This window comes from Thamnophis sirtalis, unplaced genomic scaffold (genome assembly GCF_051295495.1).
Source record: "Thamnophis sirtalis isolate CommonGarterSnake01/CBP01778 unplaced genomic scaffold, rThaSir2_p1.2 scaffold_7, whole genome shotgun sequence".
NCBI lineage: Eukaryota > Metazoa > Chordata > Lepidosauria > Squamata > Natricidae > Thamnophis > Thamnophis sirtalis.
The window spans coordinates 34,052,805-34,079,289 of NW_028261387.1; the positions used below are offsets into that span (position 1 = coordinate 34,052,805).

A 26,485-nucleotide genomic window follows, 5' to 3' on the forward strand; every position below is an offset into this window, starting at 1 on the left:
GTGCGGCCCCCCTCGTGCCGCTTTTTTGGTCCCAAGGGGCTTCAGGGCAGCCTGCTAGCACCAAAACGATTGCACATGCATGCGCAGGGGGCAGCAGGAGCTTGGGGAGTCATGCACCCATGCACAGGGGGTGGGCCCTGAGCAGGGCATTGGATTATGGGTGTCGGCACACACACACACTATCGCGTGTGCACACACTTTTGGCACCAAAGGGAAAAAAGGTTTGCCATCATCCCAAGGAAGTTAAATTCAGAGATCGAGCCATAAGGACATTAATTTTGTTGTTAGTGACCTCTTACATACAGATTTGAAGCTATTGACCATGGTATCTTACAAAGCATTATTTTAAAAAAAGTCAAGATGGCAGCCATGGCAATGCCATCAAACTCTGCCCATTTTAATATATATCAGGTGCAGCTTTGATCACACAGTTGTGACTACTATCTTTACTCTCTTGACTGTAACCTGCAGACATCCCTGTTAAAAGGGGCTACTTTAGCTGATAACAGAATAGCTTTAAGTATATTTGTCCATATTCTTATCTCTACTTTTATCAGACCAACTTTCAAGGGAACATTTGTAACATGCAATATGACCTAGAGGGCTGAGTGTAGAAACTTGGATTAAACTCTTTATAATGGCTTGCAGTCAGAAAAAGGACCTGATTGAGCACTATAGAGCATCTGTGATAATGTCTTTGCTTAAATTAAGAGAACAGAGATGCAATTATTGCTTTTAGTAATCTTCCAATCCTCCACATGTGGCTGTTCAGTAAAAGATTTATGACACAGAAGCACTACAGGGTGCTCCCTTATAAATTAAAGATTTAGTTACAAAACAAGGCAAACTACCCAGAGCAATAATGTAATCAATAGCACATTTTGTGGCCAGCCCAGAAAGTGCATTTTACTGGGTTATCATTTTCAATGGGATCATTTAAAATATACAGATTAAGCAAATTTAGTTACTTAATTTAATTTCTTATCCTTTGAAAGTCTGCTCAAAGAAAGAATGTCAAGGGAAGATGGACAGTCCCGGTGTTCTAGTATATATGGAATCATTATCTGTGTAAGTCTGAAAATTAAAATCTATGTATATCATTATGAAAACTTTAGGAAAAGCAGTGGAGAGATCTGATAGTAGATAATCACTACTAGATCCTGCATATAACTTTGGACTGCCTTCCAAGCTGTTGCAGAGAAAAAAACTCCAGGAATATCCTTTGGATCTACTCCTTCCCCCTTTAGCTTCATCTTCCCAAGAAATGGAGCTGAAGCTGTTTACTGGTGATTCACTGGTGAACAAGACTTCTTAATCCAGTATGCAGTGGGGCAAGTCATGAGATTCGGTTATTTTAGGTCAAGGGTTATAATTGGGTTGTATTGTGTGCTACTGAGATTCCAATATAAACCTCAGAAAAATATTAGGCAATCTTTGCAACTGTGGCTCCAGATCCTTCAGAACTGCAAATAGAGTATTCATACTCTAGTTCTGGTGTTAGGGTGGTTTCTATAAGTTCTATTGTAGATATAGTACCTTACATTGGATCATACACTGTACTTATCTTCTAATCTTCTGTGAAGTATCTTCCCCCTATAACAACAGTTGTTGTTATAAAAGTACCGCAAATATGTTGAGTAAGCAATCTAGTTAATTATTGGCAGTTATTACTAGAATTTCTGTCACTAAGTGATCTAGATGTAAAAGCATGACATTTGAACACACTGCGTGGCAATGGAAATTTCAGTGCTTCTGGTCCCTGTCGGTAAATGGATCACCAGGGGTTGTAAGCAAAGACATCTTGTAGTCACCATTTGCAACCTCCCATTGATGCTTGCTTAAAAATTTTTGGAACTAGATATACAAATGATTCAGTAGAGGCAACTTCCCTCTAATGTCTTTTGAGAAATTATGCGTAATTAGCTCTAACCTTGAGTTTTTCTTCCTCCCTCCCTCCCTCCCTCCCTCCCTCCCTCCTTTAGAATGGAGTTTATAAAGGCCAGATGGGAATATAAAAAATGCTGCCCACCTCACTGACCTGTGCTCTGGCTGCTGCAGGGTTCAGATCAGTTTTCAGATCATTCTCTGGCTTGACCCTCACCAATTGATCCTGTGGATCTAAGCTCTGATTGTCCTAAACTTCTATGATAGCTGGAAACTTTTCTGTGAATCCAACTCATTATATTTTAGTATCCTGATTCTGCTATTTCTGATAAAGAACATTTTATGGCAAAAGGGATTTTTTTGGGGTGCTAACAATAGATGGAATTTACTAAACAGCAACTTTATGTTGGAAGGGCAAATGGCATATTTTTAAAGGTAAATCATTCATCGATACTATCTTTATAATGCTTATAATTACCATTAACTCCATTAACTTCAGTTAACTTAACAATTGTCCCTCCTTCTTTTCTTGCTGCAGATTCAAACAATTTAAAACAAAATGTGAACATCAATTACAGTAAAATGGAAACATGTTGCTATTTATCATACATATAGGATGAACTTCTGACCTCATATATACTTCATTAGCGATAGATTGACTAAGCATTCTATTTGATATACAACTTCGAGTCTTAGAAATGTACTATGATTAAAATGGGAATGGGAATTTTAATTATGATCATTATTTAAATTTTCAAGTGTGTTGCTTTTCTATGTTTATTGTTTTCGCTCTTTGATTTACCATAATTTTTTGTGAGCAGACCTGAATGGGTAAGATCACTTTCATCCCCTTTCCAAGCATTTTTAAAACAGCATATTGTTGCCATAGTGATACTGTAATATCATGAGAATGAGAACAAGTCTTTATTAAAGATGAAGTAGAAATGTTCTCAGTTGTATTTAAATGCAAACCCAAACAGAATTACAGATAATATAACTTATGAGTGAATATTTGATTAAATGTTGTTTTAATTTTTTTTCTCCTAGTAAAAAAATATTTTCTAGATATTATGGCATAAAACCTTATCTTTATATGATAACAAATTCAGTAGTGTTCAGTTCAGAAATATACATAATTTGTTAGAAAATTCAAGGGCTGCTTTTGTCAAATCTTTACAAAACTGTACAGTCAAACCTGGAAAATGGATGAGTAGCCCTTCTGGAAAAAAGAGATCCAGACTGGTTTCTGAGAACTTGCTCTAATGAATTCACAAATCAGTAAGTGCTAGTGTTTTGCGTTATTCATTTTCCAAAATTCTGCATATTAACTCCTTTTCTTTGTGACAATAAATCTAACTAATGAGAGTCATAGTCAGCCTTTCTTTTGGGTTATATTTTATTTCTAGGGGCTTAACAAATACCAAGAGTTTTAAATGAGCCAGAATAAAAGTTGGTTTCGATTTGATAACTGTAATCCCAATGGTTAGGATCTAGAGAGGTCTTGTGGATGGACATCCATGTCTTTGAGTATGCTGAATTTCTTTTGGCATCAGAAAACATTCATAAGGTTTCCTTGGATATTGAGAGTGGTGTTGTTACAAACCTCCTGTAAAATGAAAAGGAGTCCTTGAACAGTTCTGATATTTGTGACCCAAATTTGTAAATTTCATTTAATTTCCGTACAACAAGGGACCGCACGCTGCAGATGGCCCTCCCAGGTTCTGCTTTCACTGGCAGGGGGGTCGCAGGAGGCCATTGCAGTTGAAAATGGAGCCCAGGAGCCCATTTTCACTGGCAGAGTCCTCAGCAAGACCACGCCCATCCCTACCCTTCGAGGTCAAACACAACCTGATGCGACCCTCAATGAAATCGAGTTTGACATCCCTGTTCTAAAGGATCTTTTTGAAGAATTTGAATAGTCCTACTCATTACATTTTCACTGTTTTCTATTTCTCATTTTCTTAATATGAAATGGGAAAGGAACTATAAAACACATGTGAAAGTTATTGGTGTATGGAATTTTTTTCATGGATTTTAGAGATAGAGCAAATTCTATACTATCTGTTTCTGTATGAAATATTTATAGAAATATATGAATATCCTTAAATTCCCCTCCCTTTGGCTTTATTGAATCTGCTTTTGAACACAAATAAAAACATAAAAATTTAATAGCATTTTTATTAACTTTTGCTACAGCTATTAGCTCTAGATTTTGGAAGTTATTAGAAGGTATTTGAATAGAAAGTTGGTATAAGAAACTAAAGACAATTTAAGTGTTAGGAACACTGACTTGTAAATTAATGGAAGAAAGCAGAGATCCCAATTCTATTTACATCAATTCGTAATATGGAAGAACATAATAAAAAAGTCAATAAAATATATATTTAAAAGTCTAAAAAATATAATCTAACCCAAGACCTTTTCCTGTTCTATTATTGTTGCGGTAGATTTATATTGATTGTATGCCTCTATGTTGATTTGGCTGTCTCTTCTGTTCTTGGCTACTTTGACTTCTGGTGGACCACAGTAAGCTATCTAGTGATATTATCTGGATGTGTGCCCAGAACCTTTCAGCCTTTTGAGGGGGATATATTTTGAGGGGGATTTAGAGGTAAATGAGGTTGCAAGTGGCATTTGGGAGCCAAATCACTTCCATTCCCCTATTAATTAAGAGCCGAGGTGGCGCAGTGGTTAAATGTAGCACTGCAGGCTACTTCAGCTGACTGCAGTTCTGCAGTTCGGCTGTTCAAATCTCACCGGCTCAGGGTTGACTCAGCCTTCCATTCTTCCGAGGTGGGTAAAATGAGGACCCGGATTGTTGTTGGGGGCAATATGCTGACTCTGTAAACCACTTAGAGAGAGCTGAAAGCCCTATGAAGCGGTATATAAGTCTAACTGCTATTGCTATTAATTACTCCCCCCCCCCCAATACCCTGAATTTATCCACTTAAATTTGATGGCAAAATGGCAGTGGTAGTGATTAGGGTCAGTGATAGTTCATGAGGTCTCGTCATCTTATCATTATCACTTGTTTTGGAAGAGAAAAACAAATATATTTTTAGAAATGAAATGTCTTCTACTTAATTTAGCGTTTTGATCTTGGAGTGATATGCAAATGAGTCTTCATGTAGCTGTAGTGCCAGATATTGTCCATTCTTATCTGTGGCTCTTTGTAATTAGTTAATTCTTGTTCACAATTGTATGTATGGGGATATGTCCTGTTAAAATGTTGCTGTTTGAGGTGAAATTATTTCTCTGTATGAAAATAGAAAAAAGCCAGTTGATTGATATTTTATTTTCATTTAAAGTCAGAAGCATTACTTTTGGGCAGTCTTTTCTTAAAGTTCAGTCATTTTTCACTAGCCTTCAATCAAGTAGCATTGGACAAAGGTAGGCAGGCTAGTACACTATCGATATTTGGGGTTTGCTTGACCTTTATACTTAAGGTGACCAGATTTTCAGATTGGTAAAGAGGGACACCTTTGCCCGGGGGGGGGGGGGCGCTTGATTAAAATTTTTATACGGAGCAACAAAAATTTTCATATAACGCAAAAATAGTATTGTAATTTTTTTTATTTCAACATAACTACAATTTACAAATATAAATTGTAACTGTTGCCAAACATCAAAATTTTGGTCACGTGACCATGAGGATGCTGCAATGGTCGCTAAGTGTGAAAATGGTTGCTAAGTGTGAAAAATGGTCATCAGTCAATTTTTACAATGCCATTGTAACTTTGGTCACTAAGCCCATTATACCACCTTTCTTGCCACAGTTCTTAAGTGAATAACTGCAGCTGATAAGTTAGTAACATAAGTGATCTGTGATAAGAGCCTGGAGGAAACACTTTGTGGCTTTGAGGTGGATAGAAGCTACTTGATATCGACCAATCAATCAGTCTCAAGACGTGGAGACTCTGGAAAGAGTGCAGAGAAAAGCAAGAAAGATGATTAGGGGATCAGAGGATAAAACATATGAAGAACAGTTGCAGGAATTGTGGATTTCTAGTCTATAGAAAAGAAGATCTAGGAGTGACATGATGGCAGTCTTCCAATATTTGAGGGGCTGCCCCAAAGAAGAAGGGGTCAACCTATTCTCCAAAGCCCCTGAAGAACAAGAAGCAATTGATGGAAACTAATCAGGGAGAGAAGCAACCTAGAACTAAGGAGAAATTTCCTGACAGTGAGGACAATTAACCAGTGGAACGGCTTCCCTCCAGAAGTTGTGGGTGATCCATCACAGGAGGTTTTGAAAAAGATAATGTACAACAGTTTGCCTGAAATGGTATCAGGTCTCCTGCTTGAGCATGGGGTTGGACTAGATGACCTCCAGCTCCGGTATTCTGCATTCTTCTCTAAGAAAGACAACAGGGGCTGGAAAGTCCATTTAGTGGCTTGCAATGGCCATTGCAACCTTCATTCCACAATGTCGGTGTTGCAAATGTTGACCAGGGCTCTGGTCAAATCAGAATTGAGCTGGAGGGGACCTTGGAGGTCTTCTAGTCCTTCCCCCCCTCAAGCAGGAGATCCTATCCATTTTAGAAAAGCGGCTGTCCAGTGCCTCTTCTTAAAATTTGCTGACCTACGCTGCGGCTGAGCTGAAGCTGGCAAAGCCGAGCACCCCTGCCTGCCCAGCTGAGGTGTTCCTAGCGGAGGAGGGGGAGGGGGAGGCAGCGCCTCTATAACTCATTAATACATCATAAATTCTCAAGCAAGGGGGCTATAACCACCACAAACCCCACAAATCAAGCCCTCCAAGATATAAACCCACATGAGTTATTACTTTGTACATTCATTCTCAGGACGCTACCCTAATGCCCCAGACTATCAGCTGTTAAATTATGGGGCCGGCAGATCCATGGATGGATCCTATAGAGATCCAGGCAACATACACGCCGGCTCTTACGGGGGATACAAATACAATGGAATGGATCTGAGCATCAGCGGATCAGCCACCACCACCTCCTCCGCCTCCTCCAGCCAATTTGGAGCGGTTGGGGAGAGCTCCCATGTCTTTTCTGCCCAGGCAGCACTCGAAAGCAGGTTAAGAGAGGCGTTCAGCTGCTCCTTGTCCTGTCCTGAATACCTACCTTGCACAAGCAGCACCAGTAGAGGCGGCGTCAACGAAAGCCGTACAGGCAAGACAGCCGGGTCTTCCCACGGCAACCAGTAGCTTCTGGCGGCGCAGTTAGCGTCACCGCGTTTGCTGAAATAGACGAAACCAGCGCGAACTCGCGAACCGAAGAGAGCGGTTCTCAAGCCAACAGTGGCGCCTGACTTCAGACGGAGCTGAACGCCACCTCCATGACGGCCGCATAAAGCCTGCCCCCTTCTTGTCTCCCACCCAACATGTTTCGCTGAACGGCGGCCGAGTTCTAAACTGCCGGCATGACTTTGAAGGGCTGGATTGCCTTCTGCGCGGGCCGACGTGGAAGGCAAGCGGCAAGCCAGCCCTTCAAAGTCATGCCGGCACTTTAGCGTGCCCCTCGGCCGCCATTCAGCGAAAGATGTTTCGCTGAATGGTGGCCGAGTTCTAAACTGCCGGCATGACTTTGATGGGCTGGATTGCCTTCCGCGCAGGCCAACGTGGAAGGCAAGCGGCAAGCCAGCCCTTCAAAGTCATGCCGGCACTTTAGCGCGCTGGCAGGCAGGGCTGGAGCGAGCGAGCGAGCATGCTCCGTCCTGGTGCGTGCATGAACGGAGCACTTTTCCAGCGCTCCTGTGCCTGGAGAGCTCTGTCTGCATATGAGCCCGGGATCCGCCGCTTGCGCTCCCTTGCTCCGCCCTGCCACCCACCTTCCCTATCTAGGGGCTCCTCCAGCAAAAGTAGCAGAGTCGCGTCGAGCGCCACTCTGCCTTCCTCTGCGCTCTTCCCGCCCGGACGCCCAAAGCCTCCCAGCCCGCCCGGCCCGAGGTGAGTCAGCTGCAGTGCAGTGGGCAGCGATCCCACCATCATCCGCCCGCTCACTCGCCCCGCCTGTCACTTACTCTGAGTTCAGAGAAGAAGCGGCGGCCCCAGGTGGCTCTTTTCGCGGAGGCTTTCCCACGGCTTGTCCAGAAGTGGAACTGGAAAGGCGAGCTCGCTCCCCCACCCATCCGCCCGCTCACTCGCTACGCTACCCCGCCCATGCGAGCAGCAACGGATGGGCGGGGGAGCGAGTTGAAGAAGGCACCAAAATTAAGCGGGATCTTTTGGGAATGGCCCGGGACGTGGGAAAAATTATGAGAAGGCGTGCCTGTCCCGTCAAATGCGGGACGTTTGGTCACCCTATTTATACTCCACCATATGTAGAATACATTATGCTGCCTAACCATGCATTATAATATGTTATGGAGTAGTTCTCAATCTGTGTTGTATAGGCCTTTGGGGACCACAATGTCACAGGGGGTCCGTGAAGGCTTGGATAAATGTTATTTAAATCGTGGGGGTCCATGGCCATGGTCCATGGCCACAAAAGGTATTTAAAGGAGGTCCATGTTGAAGAAAAGGTTGAGAGCCACTGCTTTATAGAAATAACAACAACAACAACAACAAGTATAAGTATAATCTATATTGTCATTGTACTTAAATACAGTGAAATTGGTTTTTTTTATAAGTATACAACAGCAACAACAAAGTTAATTATTTTAACTATAAGCTGTAGTTTTTAAGTTAAAACAGGACAGTATTTATGGTTTGCTTAGGCATGCAAAATATATGCTTACTTTTCTGTTGTTAATAGAGTATCCTATTATCCTCCCCCACCCCATTTCTACAGTGTTACAGTTAATATATAGGCTAATGCAGACAGATAGCTAAAATATATAAAGATTTAAATACAAACATAGATACCCAGTTTACGATTGGATATGCGCACATAATAGAATAGCAAAGACAAAAACACCGAGGAATCAAAGGCAATGGTTTATATGAAAATTACATATAAATAAATATCTGTGAACATTAGTAGAAAAGCACAGAGAGCTATCATTACTAATCAAACTTGAATATTCTGCCTTTTACAGATGTCTATCAAAAGTTATGTACTAAAATAATTGTAGTGTAGGCTTTCTCATAATTACTGTTGTTCATTTTGGCATGTTGTGCAAAAAAGGAACAAAGAAAAGAATTTTGCAGACAGCAGCTGCAAATCTCTAAGGAACAAGCAAAAAGATAGCAGAAGGATGATAGTCATCCATCATGCCTGACAATTTCACAGCCTAGAATAACTTGATAGAGACCCAGAACAAAATGTTATTGAGAATTGAATGCTGCTAAAGCTGAGTGAACTGACTTTCAGATGACAAAGTGGGTCCTGCTTTATATGTCTGATCACGTACTTGTTTGTTTTGTTTCTGTATCTGTTCCACTGCTGGACTTGTTACAATGTCTTCGTTACTTTATGCCAATGCCATAATTCTATGTATTTTAGAAATTATTCTTTTGCTAGTTGCTTGAAGAATGGTTAACTGATTAATTGGATTCCTTTCACCAATTAATCATTCAATTTAATTTATATAAATGTGCATATTAACACAATTTTCCATTGATTATTAGAATAATCAGCTAATCTTAATTGTTTTAATGTAATAATAAATAATTGATGCAGCCTTTTAAAAAGTGTGCTATTCGGTCAGAATCCCACTTATTCAGATTGGTTCAATAATGTAATCAAAAAAGCTTATAAGTATACTTCCCCCTTTTTCTTGCAAGGATAACTTTAGCTGTTAATGTACAATAGCATACAGTATTTGATTTCAGTTCTAATGTGATTACCTACATTGACCTCCATTAATAAAGGAACTCAGTGTACATACCCTGTTTCCCTGAAAATAAGACCTTCCCGGATAATAAGCCCAATTGTGCTTTTGAGTGCATGTGCTAAAATAACCGTCCCCTGAAAATAAGTCTTTCCCAAAAATATTGCAACACAGCAGTAGCCATGAGGCGACCACACTTTCTGCCTCCTGCACCTCAAAAATAATAAGACCTCCCCCAAAATAAGGCTAAGTGCTTATTTCGAGGGTCAAAAGAAAAGAAGATCCTGTCTTATTTTGGGGGGAACACAGTAGTGTGAACAAAGCAGTCAGTGTATTCTTTAATCCAAATGAAGTAGGTTATAACTTTTTAATTATGAGCTGGACAGCATTTGGAGTCCTTTATTCTTTAAAGGAAAAATGAGTGAATGGTTTACTCACATTCTCTTATAAATTATTTATTTATTGAGAAGTGTTGTTTTTGCTCTTCAGTCATTTGACTATAAGCATCTGACAAGCAACAATATGCAAATATATAACAGTAGAGCAATTAAGAAATTGACTGATTGATTGTTATGTGCCACCAAGTCATTTTTGATTCTTAGCCACCACATCGATTTTGTCTGACCCTTTATCTCTAACCTGGTCTTTCAAGTTCCCTACTTGCCACTGTGTTCCGAAAGCCGAGACACGCTTAATGAGAATGTCCTTTAATAGCAAGACCAGACTCTCAGTGATAAGGACCTTGGCAGCAAGTCCGACAAACCTTGGCAGCAATTCAGACAAACTCTGGCAGCAATCCAGCCTTCCAAGTTAGTTTCTTTTTAGTCAAAGCGTTGACTTCTGCAAGAAGGGCGTGGCATAAGTAGTCTTTTATATAGTCTGGAGAGGAGCCTAATGACCATCAGCTGAGCGTAATTACCTCCTGTAATGATATAATTGTTCTTGACTTCGAGTAGCTCTTCGACGGCGTGCATCCCGGAACAACTCACTGTTGGTTTCTGGATCACTCTCCCTTGTCTCCTCCCCACTGATCCAAGGCCCAGGCACCACCTGGTGGCCAACCAGTCTCTATGCGCCCTGCTCGGAGTCGGACCCTGTCCAGAGTCCTCCACATCCTCCAGGGCCGACTCATAGGGCCCCTCGCTGTTGGAGTCTGGTGGCAGCTCCAACGGCTCCTGCTGGGCCACAACACACTGTAACTGAGTCCATACATCTTGCTACTGGTCATCGTCATCTTCTCTTTCCTTTCACATTTCCCAGCAGTAGAGTCTAAAGCCTTTTCCAGAGTCCTGGGTCTATGCATAATGTGTTTAAAGTAAGATAATTTGAGCTTAGTCATTTGTGTCTCAAACAAGAACTCTGAATAGGTTAGTACAGGCTAGTACTTAGCTCTGAGACCTTCTCAGAGTTTTTTCCAATACCAAAGTTCAGAGATGTCAATACTCTTCCTATCCTGCATCTTTAAAGTGGCCATTGCACAATTCTAATCGTTGTCTATATAGAAACATCACAGTGTTGGAATATCTTTTCCAAGATCTTCATAGTTACTTTGCTACTGTATTTCTTGACTGCTTGTTCCTTTACTGTTGGTTGATCCTAACAAGAATAAGGTGTTTACCATTACAATATCATAATTGTCAATGCTAAGGCTGGTTGGTCTTATTGTTATTAGTTTTAACTTCTTTATATTTAATTTTACTCTATTTTTGGCTCTTGGCAGATCCTTTGTATTTTTTACTAATAGCATAGTAAAAAAAAAATTATATAGCTCAAGAGTATCTCCTGGCCTTATTTAGAAATTGTTAGTCAAATTAATTCCGAAACTGAATAGTTAAAGATTGTTTGATTAAAAGGATACAAAATGTAAATGTTATAATAGATATGGAAATCTCAGTGAAAGAGTATTACATTTACACATAATATTACACTTAAAGAAAACTAGTGTTTTATTATTAGTATATTATCCCAATTCTGATTGTTCAAATGGATCAATGGTGGGATTCACTTACCTTTGCTACCAGTTCGCAAATGTGAGCGTGCTCGCATTTCAATGTCACTGTAATTATATCCTCTATAAAAATCTTATTGCATACAAATATTTATTCATGAAATGAAGGTATCTGTTGCCCATTTCATCAATAAAGCAAATTTCCATACAATTTTATTTTTTATTTTGTTCTCTCAACCACATAATAAATATGTATTATTATTATACAATTGTCTCATAGCGGCCAGTTGTTTCACCGGATTTGGCATTGGTTACTAGTTGGGCGCCACCCAGGGGCTTAGGATGTCGTAACGTATTTATGGCCTTGATTGTATTTCCACCATTAAATTTAGATTTCATTTTCCTAACTCTGTTGGTGTACTGTCTCCTGACAATAGTTTTTACTTCTCCATGTTTGATGTTATCCAACTGCAGAATCCCTAAGTATTTGTAGGCTTCATTTTCGTTGCATTTAATTAGTTGGCCATTGGGCATTTCAATTCCCTCACATGCAGTGATTTTGCCCCTTTTTATGGATACAGTGGCACATTTTTCCATGCCAAACTGCATTGAAACATATGTATTATTATTATTATACAATTGTATCACAGCGGCCAGTTGTTTCGCCGGATTTGGCATTGGTTACTAGTCGGGCCCCACCCAGGGGCCTAGGATGTCGTAACGTATTTTCGTAATATGCGTGCAGATCCAAGCAGTGCGGCTTTTTGAATTTGACTGGTGATTTTATCAATTTTTAACTGTTTTAAATGTAATTCCAGTGCTTTTGGAATAGCACCAAGTGTGCCAATTACCACTGGAATTACCACTGCTGGTTTGTGCCATAGTCATTGAATTTCCAAGTGATGTCCAATTCTTTACCTTTTTTACTCAATTTTTGACCATCTTAGTTGTTATTTCTAATACTTGCATTTGTTTGTTGCCAATGCTTTTCTCAAAGTCATGCATCCACTTTGCTTCCTTATTGTAGTCCTTTGCATTTTCCCACAGTTCTTTCCAGAATTCAACTGTGGCCTGCTTTTCTGGTTTTTCACTTTTGGTGTCACCATTCACATTAAGACTTTGATAAAAATGCCGTTGGTCTGATCGAAATTGCTGATTTTGTTTATATTGGATGATTCGTGCCTCATATCTTTCAATTTTTCTGTTATCTGCTGTTTTACAATCTCTACAGCTTCATTGATGTTTCTTGTATCCAATCTATATCTCCTGATTAGCCGATCTATGATTTTGTTGTTTTTAAGCCGTTGTTCATGCATGTTCTTTAAGTTACTAGCATCTGCCCTTAATTTTTTGACTTTTTGTTCTAATCGGATTTTCCACTTTGGCTTTGATGCTTTTTCTGTTGTGTGACTAGGTACTTTGATTTTAATGCCTAGTTCATTAGTGACTATTACAGCTGCGCTGTACATTAACTGGTTTGTTTCCAAGATGGATCCCGATTCAATTGTTGAAAACATTCCATTAACCATTTTCATGATAGGAGCCAAAATTTTCTTAGGCACAGTTTTTAGTGATGGTAAACGTTGCCTTTCCTCATTAAGCAGAAAATGCTCCATGATCTTATCCTTCAATTCTTGTTGTTTTTGAGTTAGTTCATCAGTTGGTTCAGTGATAACTGGTTCTAGTGGTGGTGGTGTTATTTCCTCCCCGAGAGCTTCTTCTGGGAGTTCTACTATAAAGTCTTTAGTTGTGTCTTGAATATCAGTTATTTCCACTTGTGATATTGTTTTTTTGGTTTTGCAATTTGCCTGAATTTCCTGAAGTTCAACTTCACTAAACACTTTATTCCATATAATAAATCGTCTTTGATCTGTTAGTCGTTGTTCACTAAAATTTGAATCTGGATATTGTTGTTTCCATAATTCATACATTCGCTTTAAATAACCTCTTTTTCTGGCTCTGAGTTGTAGTAACAGGCCATTATGGCACGGTTTTCATCTGCACTATATTTTTGTCGTTTTGTTGGCTGGTCCACTTGTAGCCCACTTGTCGACGGATGTCCAGGGACCCCAACATCCGCCGCGGCCCTTGTTAACCCACGTGACGACCGATGCGGTATAAATTTTTTATTTGTTTCTTTCACCATATTGTATGGGTTGGCGGGTTTTTTTTTATGGGGCCAGTTGCCAACCTGACCCCAACCCTCCTCCTTTCTCATCCGGGCTTGGGACCGGCAACAGCGGAGTTGTTGTTGTTGTTGTTGTTGTTGTTGTTGTTATTATTATTATTATTATGTTAATCTTTAGTGAGATTCACAGCCTTTGCAGCTGGTTGGTAGCTCAACAGCTCGAGTCCTAACCAAGGACCTAGGAACTGTTAAAGTAACGTTATTATTATTATTATTATACAATTGTATCACAGCGGCCAGTTGTTTCGCTGGATTTGGCATTGGTTACTAGTCAGGCCCCACCCAGGGGCCTAGGACGTTGTAACATATTTTCGTAATATGCATGCAGATCCAAGCAGTGCGGCTTTTTGCATTTGACTGATGGTGATTTTGTCAATTTTTAACTGTTTTAAATGTAATTCCAGTGCTTTTGGAATAGCACCCAGTGTGCCAATTACCACTGGAATTACCACTGCTGGTTTGTGCCATAGTCGTTGAATTTTGATTTTTAAGTCCTGGTGTTTTGCGATTTTTTCATGTTCCTTATCGGCGACCCTGCTATCACCTGGTATTGCGATGTCTATGATTGTGACCTTATTTTTCTCAACCAGTGTGATGTCTGGTGTATTATGCACCAGTATTTTGTCCGTTTGTATACAGAAATCCCACAAGATCTTGACCATCTGATTTTCGGTGACTTTTTCAGGCTGATGTTCCTACCAGTTTGTTGCTGTTTTAATATTATAATTTTTGCACAAATTCCAATGGATCATTTGTGCTACTGAATTGTGCCGCAATTTATAATCAGTCTGCACGATTTTTTTTACAGCAGCTGAGTATGTGATCAACAGTTTCATCAGCTTCTTTGCAAAGTCTGCATTTGGCATCATCAGAGGATTTTTCGGTTTTGGCCTTAATGGCATTTGTGCGGATAGCTTGTTCTTGCGCAGCCAGGATTAGTGACTCTGTTTCTTTCTTTAATGTACCTGTTGTTAACCATAACCAAGTTTGTTCACTGTCCACTTTATCTTTTATTTTTTCCAGAAATTGGCCATGCAGTGCTTTGTTCTGCCAACTCTCCATTCTTGATTTTATCACATCTTTTCTGTATTCTTGTTTCGTCTGTTGGGTCTTCAGTAGATTTTTGTTCTTTACTTCGATTAATAGATGTTCTTGACTTTCTTTTAAATAATCAGCCAGTGCATGTTTTTCTTCTTCAACTGTTTGCTTCACTTGTAATAATCCTCTGCCACCTGATTTTCAGGGCAGGTATAGTCTATCAGTATCACCATGTGGATGGAAACTGTAGTGCATTGTCATTAGTTTCCTGCTTTTTTGGTCCAAAATGTCCAAATCAGCTTGTGTCCAGTTAACTATACCAGCTGTGTATCTTATAACTGGTATTGCCCAGGTATTTATGGCCTTGATTGTATTTCCACCATTCAGTTTAGATTTCAAAATTTTCCTAACTCTGTTGGTGTACTCTCGCCTGACAATAGTTTTTGCTTCTCCATGCTTGATGTTATCCAACTGCAGAATTCCTAAGTATTTGTAGGCTTCATTTTCATTGCATTTAATTAGTTGGCCATTGGGCATTTCAATTCCCTCACATGCAGTGATTTTGCCCCTTTTTATGGATACAGTGGCACATTTTTCCATGCCAAACTGCATTGAAATATCGGTGCTGAATACTCGGACTGTGTTTGTCAATGATTGGATTTCTATTTCTGACTTTCCATAGAGTTTCAAATCATCCATATACAGTAAATGCGAAAAAAAATTCAGCTTCTTTGGCTGTTTGGTAGCCTAATTTCATTTTTTTTAAGATTACTGATAGTGGGATCATTGCGATGATGAAGAGAAGAGGTAAAAGAGAATCACCCTGGAAAATTCCTCGCTTGATATTAACCATTCCGTAGATCTCATTCGCTACTGCCAACTCAGTTCTCCATTGTTTCATCGCCTTTTCAGTAAAGGATGTAATATTTTTGCTAATGGCAGTTGTTTCTAAGCATTTTATGATCCAACTATGTGGCAGTGAGTCAAATGCCTTTTTGTAATCAATCCAGACCATATTCAAGTTCGTTTTTCTGTTCTTACAATTTTCTAATATCATTTTATCAATTAGGAGCTGATCTTTTGTGCCCCTGCTCCTTCTTTTGTTGCCTTTTTACTCTACTGGCAAGATGTTGTTTCTTTCCAAATAATCCATCATGTTATCTGCAATAATGCCTGTAAGCAATTTGAAGGTTGTTGGCAAGCATGTTATTGGTCTGTAGTTTTCAGGTGTTGTTCCTTTAGTTGCATCTTTCTGAATCAAGTATGTTTTTCCAGTTGTCAACCATTCATCAATTTGGCCCTTTTGTAAAATTTCATTCAGTTGCCTGGCCAATATTGCATGTAAACTGGTCAGATATTTGAGCCAGAAACCATGTAATTGGTCCTTTCCAGGTGATGTCCAATTCTTTACCTTTTTAACTCGATTTTTGACCATCTCAGTTGTTATTTCTAATACTTGCATTTGTTTGTTGCCAATGCTTTTCTCAAAGTCATGTATCCACTTTGCTTCCTTGTTGTAGTCCTTTGCATTTTCCCACAATTCTTTCCAGAATTCAACTGTGGCCTGCTTTTCTGGTTTTTCACTTTTGGTGTCACCATTCACATTAAGATTTTGATAAAAACGCCGTTGGTCTGATCGAAATTGCTGATTTTGTTTATATTGGATGATTCGTGCCTCATATCTTTCAATTTTTCTAGCTGTTGCTGTTATCTGCTGTTTTACAATCTCTACAGCTTCATTGATGTTTCTTGTATCCAATCTATATCTTCTGATTAGCCGATCTATGATTTTGTTGTTTTTAAGCTGTTGCTCATGCATGTTCTTTAAGCCGTTGCTCATGCATGTTCTTGCATTATTATTATTATTATTATCATTGTTGTTGTTGTACAATTGTATCACAGCGGCCAGTTGTTTCGCCGGATTTGGCATTGGTTACTAGTCGGGCCCCACCCAGGGGCCTAGGACGTCGTAACGTATTTTCGTAATATGCGTGCAGATCCAAGCAGTGCGGCTTTTTGCATTTGACTGATGGTGATTTTGTCAATTTTTAACTGTTTTAAATGTAATTCCAGTGCTTTTGGAATAGCACCCAGTGTGCCAATTACCACTGGAATTACCACTGCTGGTTTGTGCCATAGTCGTTGAATTTCGATTATTATTATTATTATTATTATTATTATTATTATTATTATTAAATATGTATTACATTAAGCCATAGTATCTATCATGTTATATAGCATCTGTATTATATTTTATTAATACATAAAATATAGCATAGTGGTAAATATTAAAATGTATTTTATGTTATGTATTGTAAAGTTGCTATTATTTTTTGGTATGCCCTTCCTTTTAAACATACTTGCTCCTACAATTTGCTTTTTCATACATTTCCTATTGATTATTTTGATTTAAAAGGTTATAAGCAACACATAAAATATTTTAAAATATTAAAATAGCAATTGAAGAAATAGCAGTTCAGATATCCCAAATTGAGAAGTTTGCAATACTAATTTATAAACAACCACAATAATAAAAGTCACAAAATGATAAAAGCCATCAGAGTGTTTGATTCCAGCAAGGTGGTTTCATAGTCAGAGAGCTGTTTGCAGTCTCTGACATTCCTGTACCATTTATATTCTGATAGTTGTTTATGTGCTATGTTAATTGCCATTACCGAGCTAGAAATAGATGATGACAGTGTTTTGATTATTGGAATGATAGCTTATTTGTCATCTGCTTGGATGGTATCCAAGAAAGTTCCACCACAGTCTTCTCAAGGCAACTGCTGAGAAAAATTTGAAGCCTGTTCTTTCAGAATAAAATAAGATATAAAACCTATAAAAGGACATTGTTAATACTGGGACTTTCAGAGTGAATGCAGCTGAGAACACAACATCCTGGCTGGAAGATTAAGGGTGGGGTCAATTATTTAATCTATAATTGATTTATTCAAAATGGTGAAGAAGAAATTTAGAACAAAATAATATTTCTGGAAGCTCATTCTTGCTGGGTTGATCTACATACTGTTGAAGATAAGAAAAGCCAGACAGCTCCCTTTACCAAAGCTTTTATTTGAGAAGTATTGGCTGTATCAGAAGTTAATAAGCGGTATGTTACGAAGGTGGCAAGTTGTCCTTTTCACACAACTGACAAACCAGTTATTATTAAATTCCTTAGATCTTTCATAGGAAACAAAACTTTAAACATAGTTGACTCTGCTTGTGTAATACAATGGGAATATTAATCATATCATATTATCCTTCCCTAATTGTACAAAGGAAATACAACAATATATTGTATATTTTTTTCTCTATTGTTGGATTTTCTTTCCATAATTAATTGTGTGCATTGCATTGAAAGAGCATTTTGACAAAACTTGAAATAATCCATTATAAAATTGTGAAGCAAAATGCCCTCCTCCAAATGTATCCATGACACTTTGCCTCAACCATCCAAAGAGATTTCTGCACACATAGGCAGTGCATAAGTAGACACCAATGTTTTTGAGCCAAGACCATTAGCTTCAACTCACTGTTTCATAATGCAGAGTGTCTTGCCTCTGCTGCACAAAGCAAAATCAAAAGAGAGAGTTCATCTCCTTCACATACATCTACAGATTATTGCCCATGATTTGTGAGATTAAAAGTTTAAGATAGTTATCTTATTAACCTCAGTTCTCAATGGTATATAAATCCACTGTGTTCATATCAGATTTTAATGAAAGAAAATATTGCAGCCAGCCACACAGATTGGCATAATGGGTATATGCACAAACATGGGAATAGAGGATATCCCACAAAACGTCTTCATAATATCAATACAGGTTGCAATATAGCCATGTGATTGAGTAATTGATGGAAGTGAGAGGTTTATACATTGAATAAAAATTACATGGACATGAGTCAAAAATAATCTGTCATAATAATTTATTTTAGTATTGGTATTCCAAGTCATCATCATAATTATTTTAGCCGTTGTCTATCCACTGCAAGATGTTTCCTACCAATATAGCCATGAGTTTTCTTTTGCCAATCGGGCCCCCAATACTTGCTGATGTCAGCAATCCATCTTGTTTTAGGTCTTTTTTGTGGACACTTTTTATCACGTGGAATCCATTCTATGATCAGTGTGTGCTACCTGCTCTAGCATATGCCAGTGAAACATGAACATTAACCTCACAATCAATACAAAAGCTACGTATGGCCCAAAGAGCCATGGAAAGATACATGCTCGGCATTCCAAGACTAGAAAGACCTACAAATGGATTAGAGATCAAATGAAAGTGTACAGTATCATCAAGAGAGTAAAAGAATTGAAATGGAAATGGGCTGCTCACACAGCATATAAGTTGTTAGCCGCCCTGAGTCCCCTCAGGGAAAAGGGCGGCCTATAAAATAAACGCAACAACAACAACAGCAAGAAAAACTGAAATGTATGTTGTTAAGTAAGAGTCTTGCCCCATTTTACGACTTTTCTTGCCACATTTGTTACGTGAATCTGGTTTCCCCATTGATTTTGTTTGTCAGATGATTTACATGACTTCAGGACACTGCAACAGTCATAAATGTGAATCAGTTGTCAAACATCCAAATGTAAATCATGTGACCATGGAGATGCTGCAACGGTCATACGTGTGAAAAATGGGCATAAGTAACTTTTTTCAGTACCATTTTAACTTCAAACAGTCACTAAGTGAACTGTTGTAAATCGAGGAGTAACTGTATTATCTACAACTGTTAAAAGTTGTCTACATACAGGATACTATCTGTGTACTCTGGATCATGGTATAATCAAAAACACTTTCTCACAATTGAACTCTGATCAGTCAACCAAATTATAGCTTAGCTGCTTGTACAAATTCAACCCATGTATTTAGTTTCAGTGTGAATATAGCTTCTATGTTGCATCTAGACACAATAATATTCTATACAGTTTGATATGATGATCAGCAAATATCAGTTTAGAAAGTATGCTGGTGTGTGTATGTGTGTTTGTGTTTGTGTAACAAAATGATTGGTTCAGAGCAGCTTCCAACATTCCCATGCCAAATTCAACACAATTTCCTAAATACAGAGGTATATAAATAGATTGAAAGTATCTGAAAAAGGTAATACTGATTATAAGCATACATTCAAGAATATTGAAGAGTTTATATATGACAATAATTTAGCAAAAGGGAATATTAACCAGCAAAGCAGAAGTTGAATCAGTAGGTAGTAACTTTGAAATTGTCTTTGGAACACACAGGAGACATGATTTTAACTTTACATGAACTTCCTACTGTTCCATTAGTTTGGCAACAATCTGCTTGACCTTGGAAAGAACTAATTTGCTTGCTGGTTCTGAACTAGCCGTGTTCTAGTCTAGGAGTATTTGCCATTTTAATGCTGTACAGTATCTGCAGTTCCTTATATGACATGGATTATTGAATGAATGAATAATTGGGATATATGTTCAAAATTCAAAAAGCAAAGAAGATAAATTTCTACAAACAGTAGCCCCTGAATATTTCATCTTCATAAAAAAATAAAATTAAGCTCTTATTAATGAAGGCTGTGAGAGAATACATGAAATTATTACCAGCTAAAATTCTTTTTGGTTACTTTCAGTAATGGAACGTGTATGTGTGTGTGATTTCTGAAAGTATTGTAATTTGATTGATTTAATAGTTTTTTTTTCCTTCTCCAATCTTGTATTCTTAATAACCATGTTTTGTAAGACAGGTGATAAGATACTTATCTATATTCAGCATCTCAGCTTGTTTGTAACATGATCTTCATTGAATACTGAAATAGTAGAGTGAAATTCTGTACGCATATTCAATGCACAAAGCTATATTTGAACTCCCTACAGCTCAGCCCCCACATCTGTTTCAAGGGGAGAAAGAAAATGCAAAATTCAACATAAGGTAATGTCTTCCCAGGGGAGCAAGATATTGAAATGATAGTTGATGCAGATGTTCAAGGATATATCCCAGTATAAAACTGACTCTCATTTTAAAGAAATGCGAATAAATAAATAAATAAATAAACGAGTTCAAGGCATAATTCTGCACTAAAATTTGAAGAAAACCCTCAGAATATGATTACTGCAATATTCTTGAAACCTGAATTGAGCAAAATTGAGCAAAATATTTTACACTTAAGATTTCACATTAACAAACAAGATTTTTTTTAAATGGATATCAGGAATTTTAAGGTTTTTTTAAAAAAAGTTTTCTTTTAAGTTATTGAATTCAGGCACCAATAATTCCAAATTGACTCTAGGTGCTGTACAATAACTGCTGTAACATATTCTTTTTATACTTTTTAATTATAAGAAAATGCTTTCTTTGTGAAACACTGGTCAGTTCTGCAGCTCAATATATAAAATCATAATTATTTTGACAATAGCAAGAGTGTTATCTAGATGATTAAGTCCACTGCACCCAAAGTGCTTTAACATTTTGTTTTGGTTTTTCCTGGCCTTTTCTCTGAGAGGTGTCATATTGGCAGATGCCCTGTATCTGAATGTTTGCTTTATTCAGCTAGAGCAGGGGCGTCAAACTGGCAGCATGCGGTCCACGCCCACCCAGCTCTGGGAAGGGGGAAAACATCACATGATGTCAGCATGACACTGTGACTTTGACACCCATGAGTTAGAGGCTCAGTGATTCCTGTACATTTTCACATCTTGCAAGTATATGTGATTTCAACTGGATTATATTGCTAGATCATTACACGTGATCATTAGAACTAGGTGTGACTTAGTTAGGTGGCACCCCTGGTCACCTAAATTAGGTTTGTCCATCTAAATGAACCTAATTCAGAGTAAGAACAATGCTTATCTGAGTTAGCTATTTTTCCTCTCTCAGAAATTTTGTTATGCTAACAATGCAAGGGGTGTTATATGATAAGTTCACTATGATTAGAAAAAAATGACAGATATATAAAAGGAACTAGTTTTGTAATTGTCAGACTTGATTATCAGTGATGGGAGTAAACACTGTGATAGGCATAAAAGAATAAGGTTAGCACCTGCATAAATTCAGAAACAGATTCTACTCTCATGAAAGTAGCCTGTCATTGTTGTGACCTCTTCTATCGCATATGCTAATATGGCCCAGGAGAATGCTTCTAAACTGCCACTGTCACAGTACAATGAGTATATATAAATAATTGATATTTGATTCTTTTGCATCTTTCTGTGTTTCATGAACAAATAATCTGAATTATTGATATTTCTTACTTGTTTGTTTTCTGCTTTGTAAATCAAATTTTTATTTTCAGAGCATGAATCTCTTGCAGATATCTTTCAGGGAATGCTGAGATGTCATCTTTTTGACAAAGATATTTTGTATGAGATATTCATCATTTTGTGACATTTGTGTTTTGTTTACACCACTTCAGCAATTCACTTCTGGGACCGCAAGTTGCTTTTGAGGTTTAAACACACAACAGGATGCCAAATAGGCATCAGATTCTTCTGTGTTTGAAAGCTTTTGGGCCATAAAGTGATCAAAACCTGCCAGAATCAAACTTGCGATCTGCCATTATAAATAAGGCACTGACAATTCTTATCCTGAAAGGTCATCCCAAGGGGTGAAAAAGCAAAGGCAACTGAATTGGCTTTGTTCTTCGTTAGAGTAGAAATACCTATGCAATGTATTTGTTTTTTTGTTTTTTGTTTTTTTGTTTTTGAGCTTGTGTGTATCAGTGTTTGATATCCTTCAGTTTTGAAATTGATTCATTTGGATTTACTTCTAAAAAAAATCCTAACATATGCACTCACACTTTGTTATAATGCACCTTTAAAAATAATAGTTCAATTAGTTATTCTACTAACTGCTGTATACCTTGCCAAATATAGCAAGGTACCATAAGATTTCTTTGCAATTAAATTGAATTGAAATGGCTTGAGGATGAGGTACTGAGTTGGGCCTGATTCCTAATGACTGTACAACACATCCTCACCATCTCATATTGCATCTCACATATTATATTGTGGGATGAGGTTGTTTGATTTGGAGCATGGAAAAAGAAAGGTAGGAACTACGTGCTGGTGACAAGGCATGAGGAGATAAGAGGGAGAGAGAGGGCATTCTTGGGGAAGGTATCCACAGCGTCTTGTATAGATGTCATGTTCCATCCCTATGTTCGGTCCTGAGACTAGGTGATTTAAATTTCAATGGCCCTGAGCTTTACCTGCTGTCGCCTGGTCAGTCTGTAACCAGACTTCCCTCATTCATGAAATAAGAGACTGACTTGGCATGCCTAACATAAGAATAGTGGTGGTGCAGTGGTTAGAATGCAGTTCTGCAGGCTACCTGCTGACTGCCAGTAGTTTAGCAGCTTGAGTCTCACCGGTTCAAGGTTGACTCAGCCTTCCATCATTTTATCAGGTTGGTAAAATGAGGACCCAGGTTGTTGGGAGCAATATGCTGACTCTGTAAACAGCTTAGAGAGGGTTGTAAATCACTGTGAAGCGGGATGAAGTTTGATGTGGGTATTTCTGAGACAATGGACATTGCATTCTGCCACCTTTGTATAAAATCTGTTTCCTTCCTAGTTGGTTATGGCCTTTAGGAAAGTGACAAGCAGTTGTAAATGCCCACTGTAGGACTGAGAGGATCCACCTATTTTAAAATAGATGGTGGTTCACTCCTTCTCAAGAATATTTGTCCAATCTTAAATCTTTCCTTTTGGGGTGAGGCTGTTGAGAGGGTGACAGGCCTGCGGTTCCAGACAACTCTGGAGGAAGCAGAGTTTTTGTTGTCACTGACCGTGGTATCCTTCTAGACTGGTTGTGGGAATTGGGAGAGAAAGGCATCATTCTTTAATAGTTCTCCTATTTCCTCTGAGGCAAGTTGTGCCAGGGAGAGAGATCCAGCCTTAGGCACTGGCTCTGTGGGTTACAGTAAGACTCAGCTCTCTTCTAGCAAAGTCTTCTATCAGCATGCAAATAAATATTATCACTGCTTTGGGCCTTTCAAATGAAGCTTTTGAAATGTTCTCCAATGCCTGGAGGCTGTGGCATCTGGGTATGAAAGTTTTGTCTGAACCTGGAGTAGACAAAATGGCTGTGGGTCTTAGGATCTCTTCTTCACAGAATTATGATTTTCCTTCTAAATGGGTGATATTTTCTACTGCTTTGTGTGCTGCCCTGGCTTTCACCAAGATTCCAAGTACATTTCTAAAATATTATCGACAAACATGGTTTTTATATTTTCAGAGTAACAGCAGTTTTAGTTTGGCTTATATTTATTATTGTTGGAAAAAGGAGAAAACCATTTTTATCCTAGCAATCTCTATAATTGAAAAATACATTGTATATTGCATTAATAAAGATAAAAAAACTACAGATTCTCAGAGCAGCTCTAGGCACAAATAATTAACATTTGTAAAGTATGTTTTACTTGTTGAGGCTTTGAGACTAGATTCCTAATCTTTATTAAAAGGAAAAAAAAACCCTAAATAGAGTATATTTTAAATTATAAAGCCATCAGGACAGTGATCAATTGACTCAGAAAGATAGGTGAAAAAATATCCTGCAATTTCAACCCAGGGTTATACAGAAATGACTTCAGTTTCTATGTACTGCAATGGACAAACATGTTTATACATGATTTCATTCTTGTGCCCAAAACGGAGCATAATCTTTCTGAATTGTATCCTTGAGCCTTCTACCAATGAAGTCAATTTCTGAATAATGATATTAAGTGTCTGAAGAGCTAAAATGTACAGCCATCCCTATGTAATGCCTGTTGGTGGCTTATTGTGAAAGGGAATAGCATGATGAAGATATACGTAATCCAGGTGCAAAGCTAGATCTCTCTTTCCAGTGAAAGGAGATTGGAGCTACTCTGCATATTGTTACTCAGTAAGTGCTGCATTTTTTCTGATCCTCTAAGCAGGTGGATTTGTGAGATGAAAATTAATTTAAGAGCAAGGAAGTAATTTTAGAAAGCCCTCTAGCTTGGTGAGGTAAAGACCCAAATCATTCTTTTCTCTGACTCCTCTTTGAAAAGTTGGAATGTGGTTGAAATATTAATAATGTAAGATTACCTTTGTGAGTAGATAATATTCATTTCAAATTTTAGCCTTTTCTTTAGTACCCTTTTATATAAAGAATTCAATCAAAAATAAATAGATAAATTGTAATTATGCAATAGAAATAAATCAGTAAAATGTTGGCTAAGGCTTATTGTGAGGAAGCAAGGAATTTGAACATTAATGTTTTCGTCAACAGCTAGAAAGAGAGATAGTGAATAAGAAATAAGAAATAATAAGAAATAATCCTTTAAATCATTGTCAGGATGGAACTAGAGCTATAGAAAAAATATAAACCATAAGCACAACCGGTCAGAACATTTCAAATGAATTGTCGCTCACAGGAACAATTTTTGAATGGGGTGAAGAATGTGTTTTGAAATTGAAGGCTTACTTCAGTTTGACATATAGATTGAAGCTTACCTCTTCTTCTCCATGACCCAAATTCATGTAGATATGACATATGAATACTTATCAAATTAATCCAAGTTAACCTTGTATTTGTACTCTTTAAATTAATACTTGTGCATGAAAAAAAACAATGCACAAGTACAGCTTTGAAATTACCACCTTTACTAAGGTGACCAGATTTTCAGATTGGTAAAGAGGGACACCATTGACCAGGGGCGGGGTGGGCTTGATTAAAAATTTTATATGTTGTCAAAAGGTCACACAAGGCGGTTACATGACCCCAGGACACTGAAACCATCATAAATACGAATCTTTTGCCAAACATCAAAATTTTGATCACGTGACCATGAGGATGCTGCAACAGTCGCTAAGTGTGAAAAATGGTCGCTAAGTGTGAAAAATGGTCATCAGTCACTTTTTCCAATGCCATTGTAACTTTGGTCACTAAATGGACTCTTTGAAAGCTAAAGCTAGCTTGCATTATAATGCCTTATGTTAGCTTACATTTTCAAGAGAGAGAAGCTAAACTCCTTATTAGAATGGAAATAGAAATGAGGAGAGTAGAGTATAGAGTAGAATAGAGTAGAGTAGAGTAGAGTAGAGTAGAGTAGAGTAGAGTAGAGTAGAGTAGAGTAGAGTAGTTTATTAGCCAAGTGTGATTGGACACACAAGGAATTTGTGGCTAGAGCAGTGTTTCTCAATCTCAAAAACTTTAAGGTATATGAATCTCAACTTCAACCCAGCCAGCATCCAGCACTGAGGTTGAGAAACATTGCTCTAGAGATAGAGTATTCCAAATTGCTGTTGTAGCCCAAAACTATTTATAGAATATCTTTTTGTGCATTTTACATTAAATTTGGAACTACTTAACTTGACTGAATGAAGGAAAGAATTTGTTGTTAAAATGCAGAGATATAAAGAAGAGAGAACTAAGTAGCACTTTGTCATCAAGTCCAATAGTATTTGTTAGCCCACCAATGCAATCATATTTTTAACATTGTGAACAAGCAGATTGCAGCTGCCTTGGAGTTGTCAGTGACAGTAACAGACAAGATTGGGAGGTACCAATGGCACCAATTGTTCTGGAACCACAAAGAATAAGGATGAATTTAAAAATAAGAGTAAATTCCAAGACTTGTAGATCAAACAGTTCTACATGAATTCATACACTATGAATTTATTATGTTATAAAGTGAAACAATTAAATTATGATTTCTTGCTTTGATTAATGTATCACATTTTTGTCA

The 26,485-nt window shown here is 37.9% G+C and overlaps 1 protein-coding gene and 1 pseudogene across 3 annotated transcripts in view; both read left to right on the plus strand.

Moving 5' to 3' along the window:
• Positions 1–26,485, plus strand: part of BEND5 (BEN domain containing 5) — a 1,240,338-nt gene that overhangs the window by 180,294 nt on the left and 1,033,559 nt on the right. The window lies entirely within an intron of this gene.
• Positions 6,656–7,161, plus strand: LOC148044597 (homeobox protein Hox-B5 pseudogene; annotated as a pseudogene).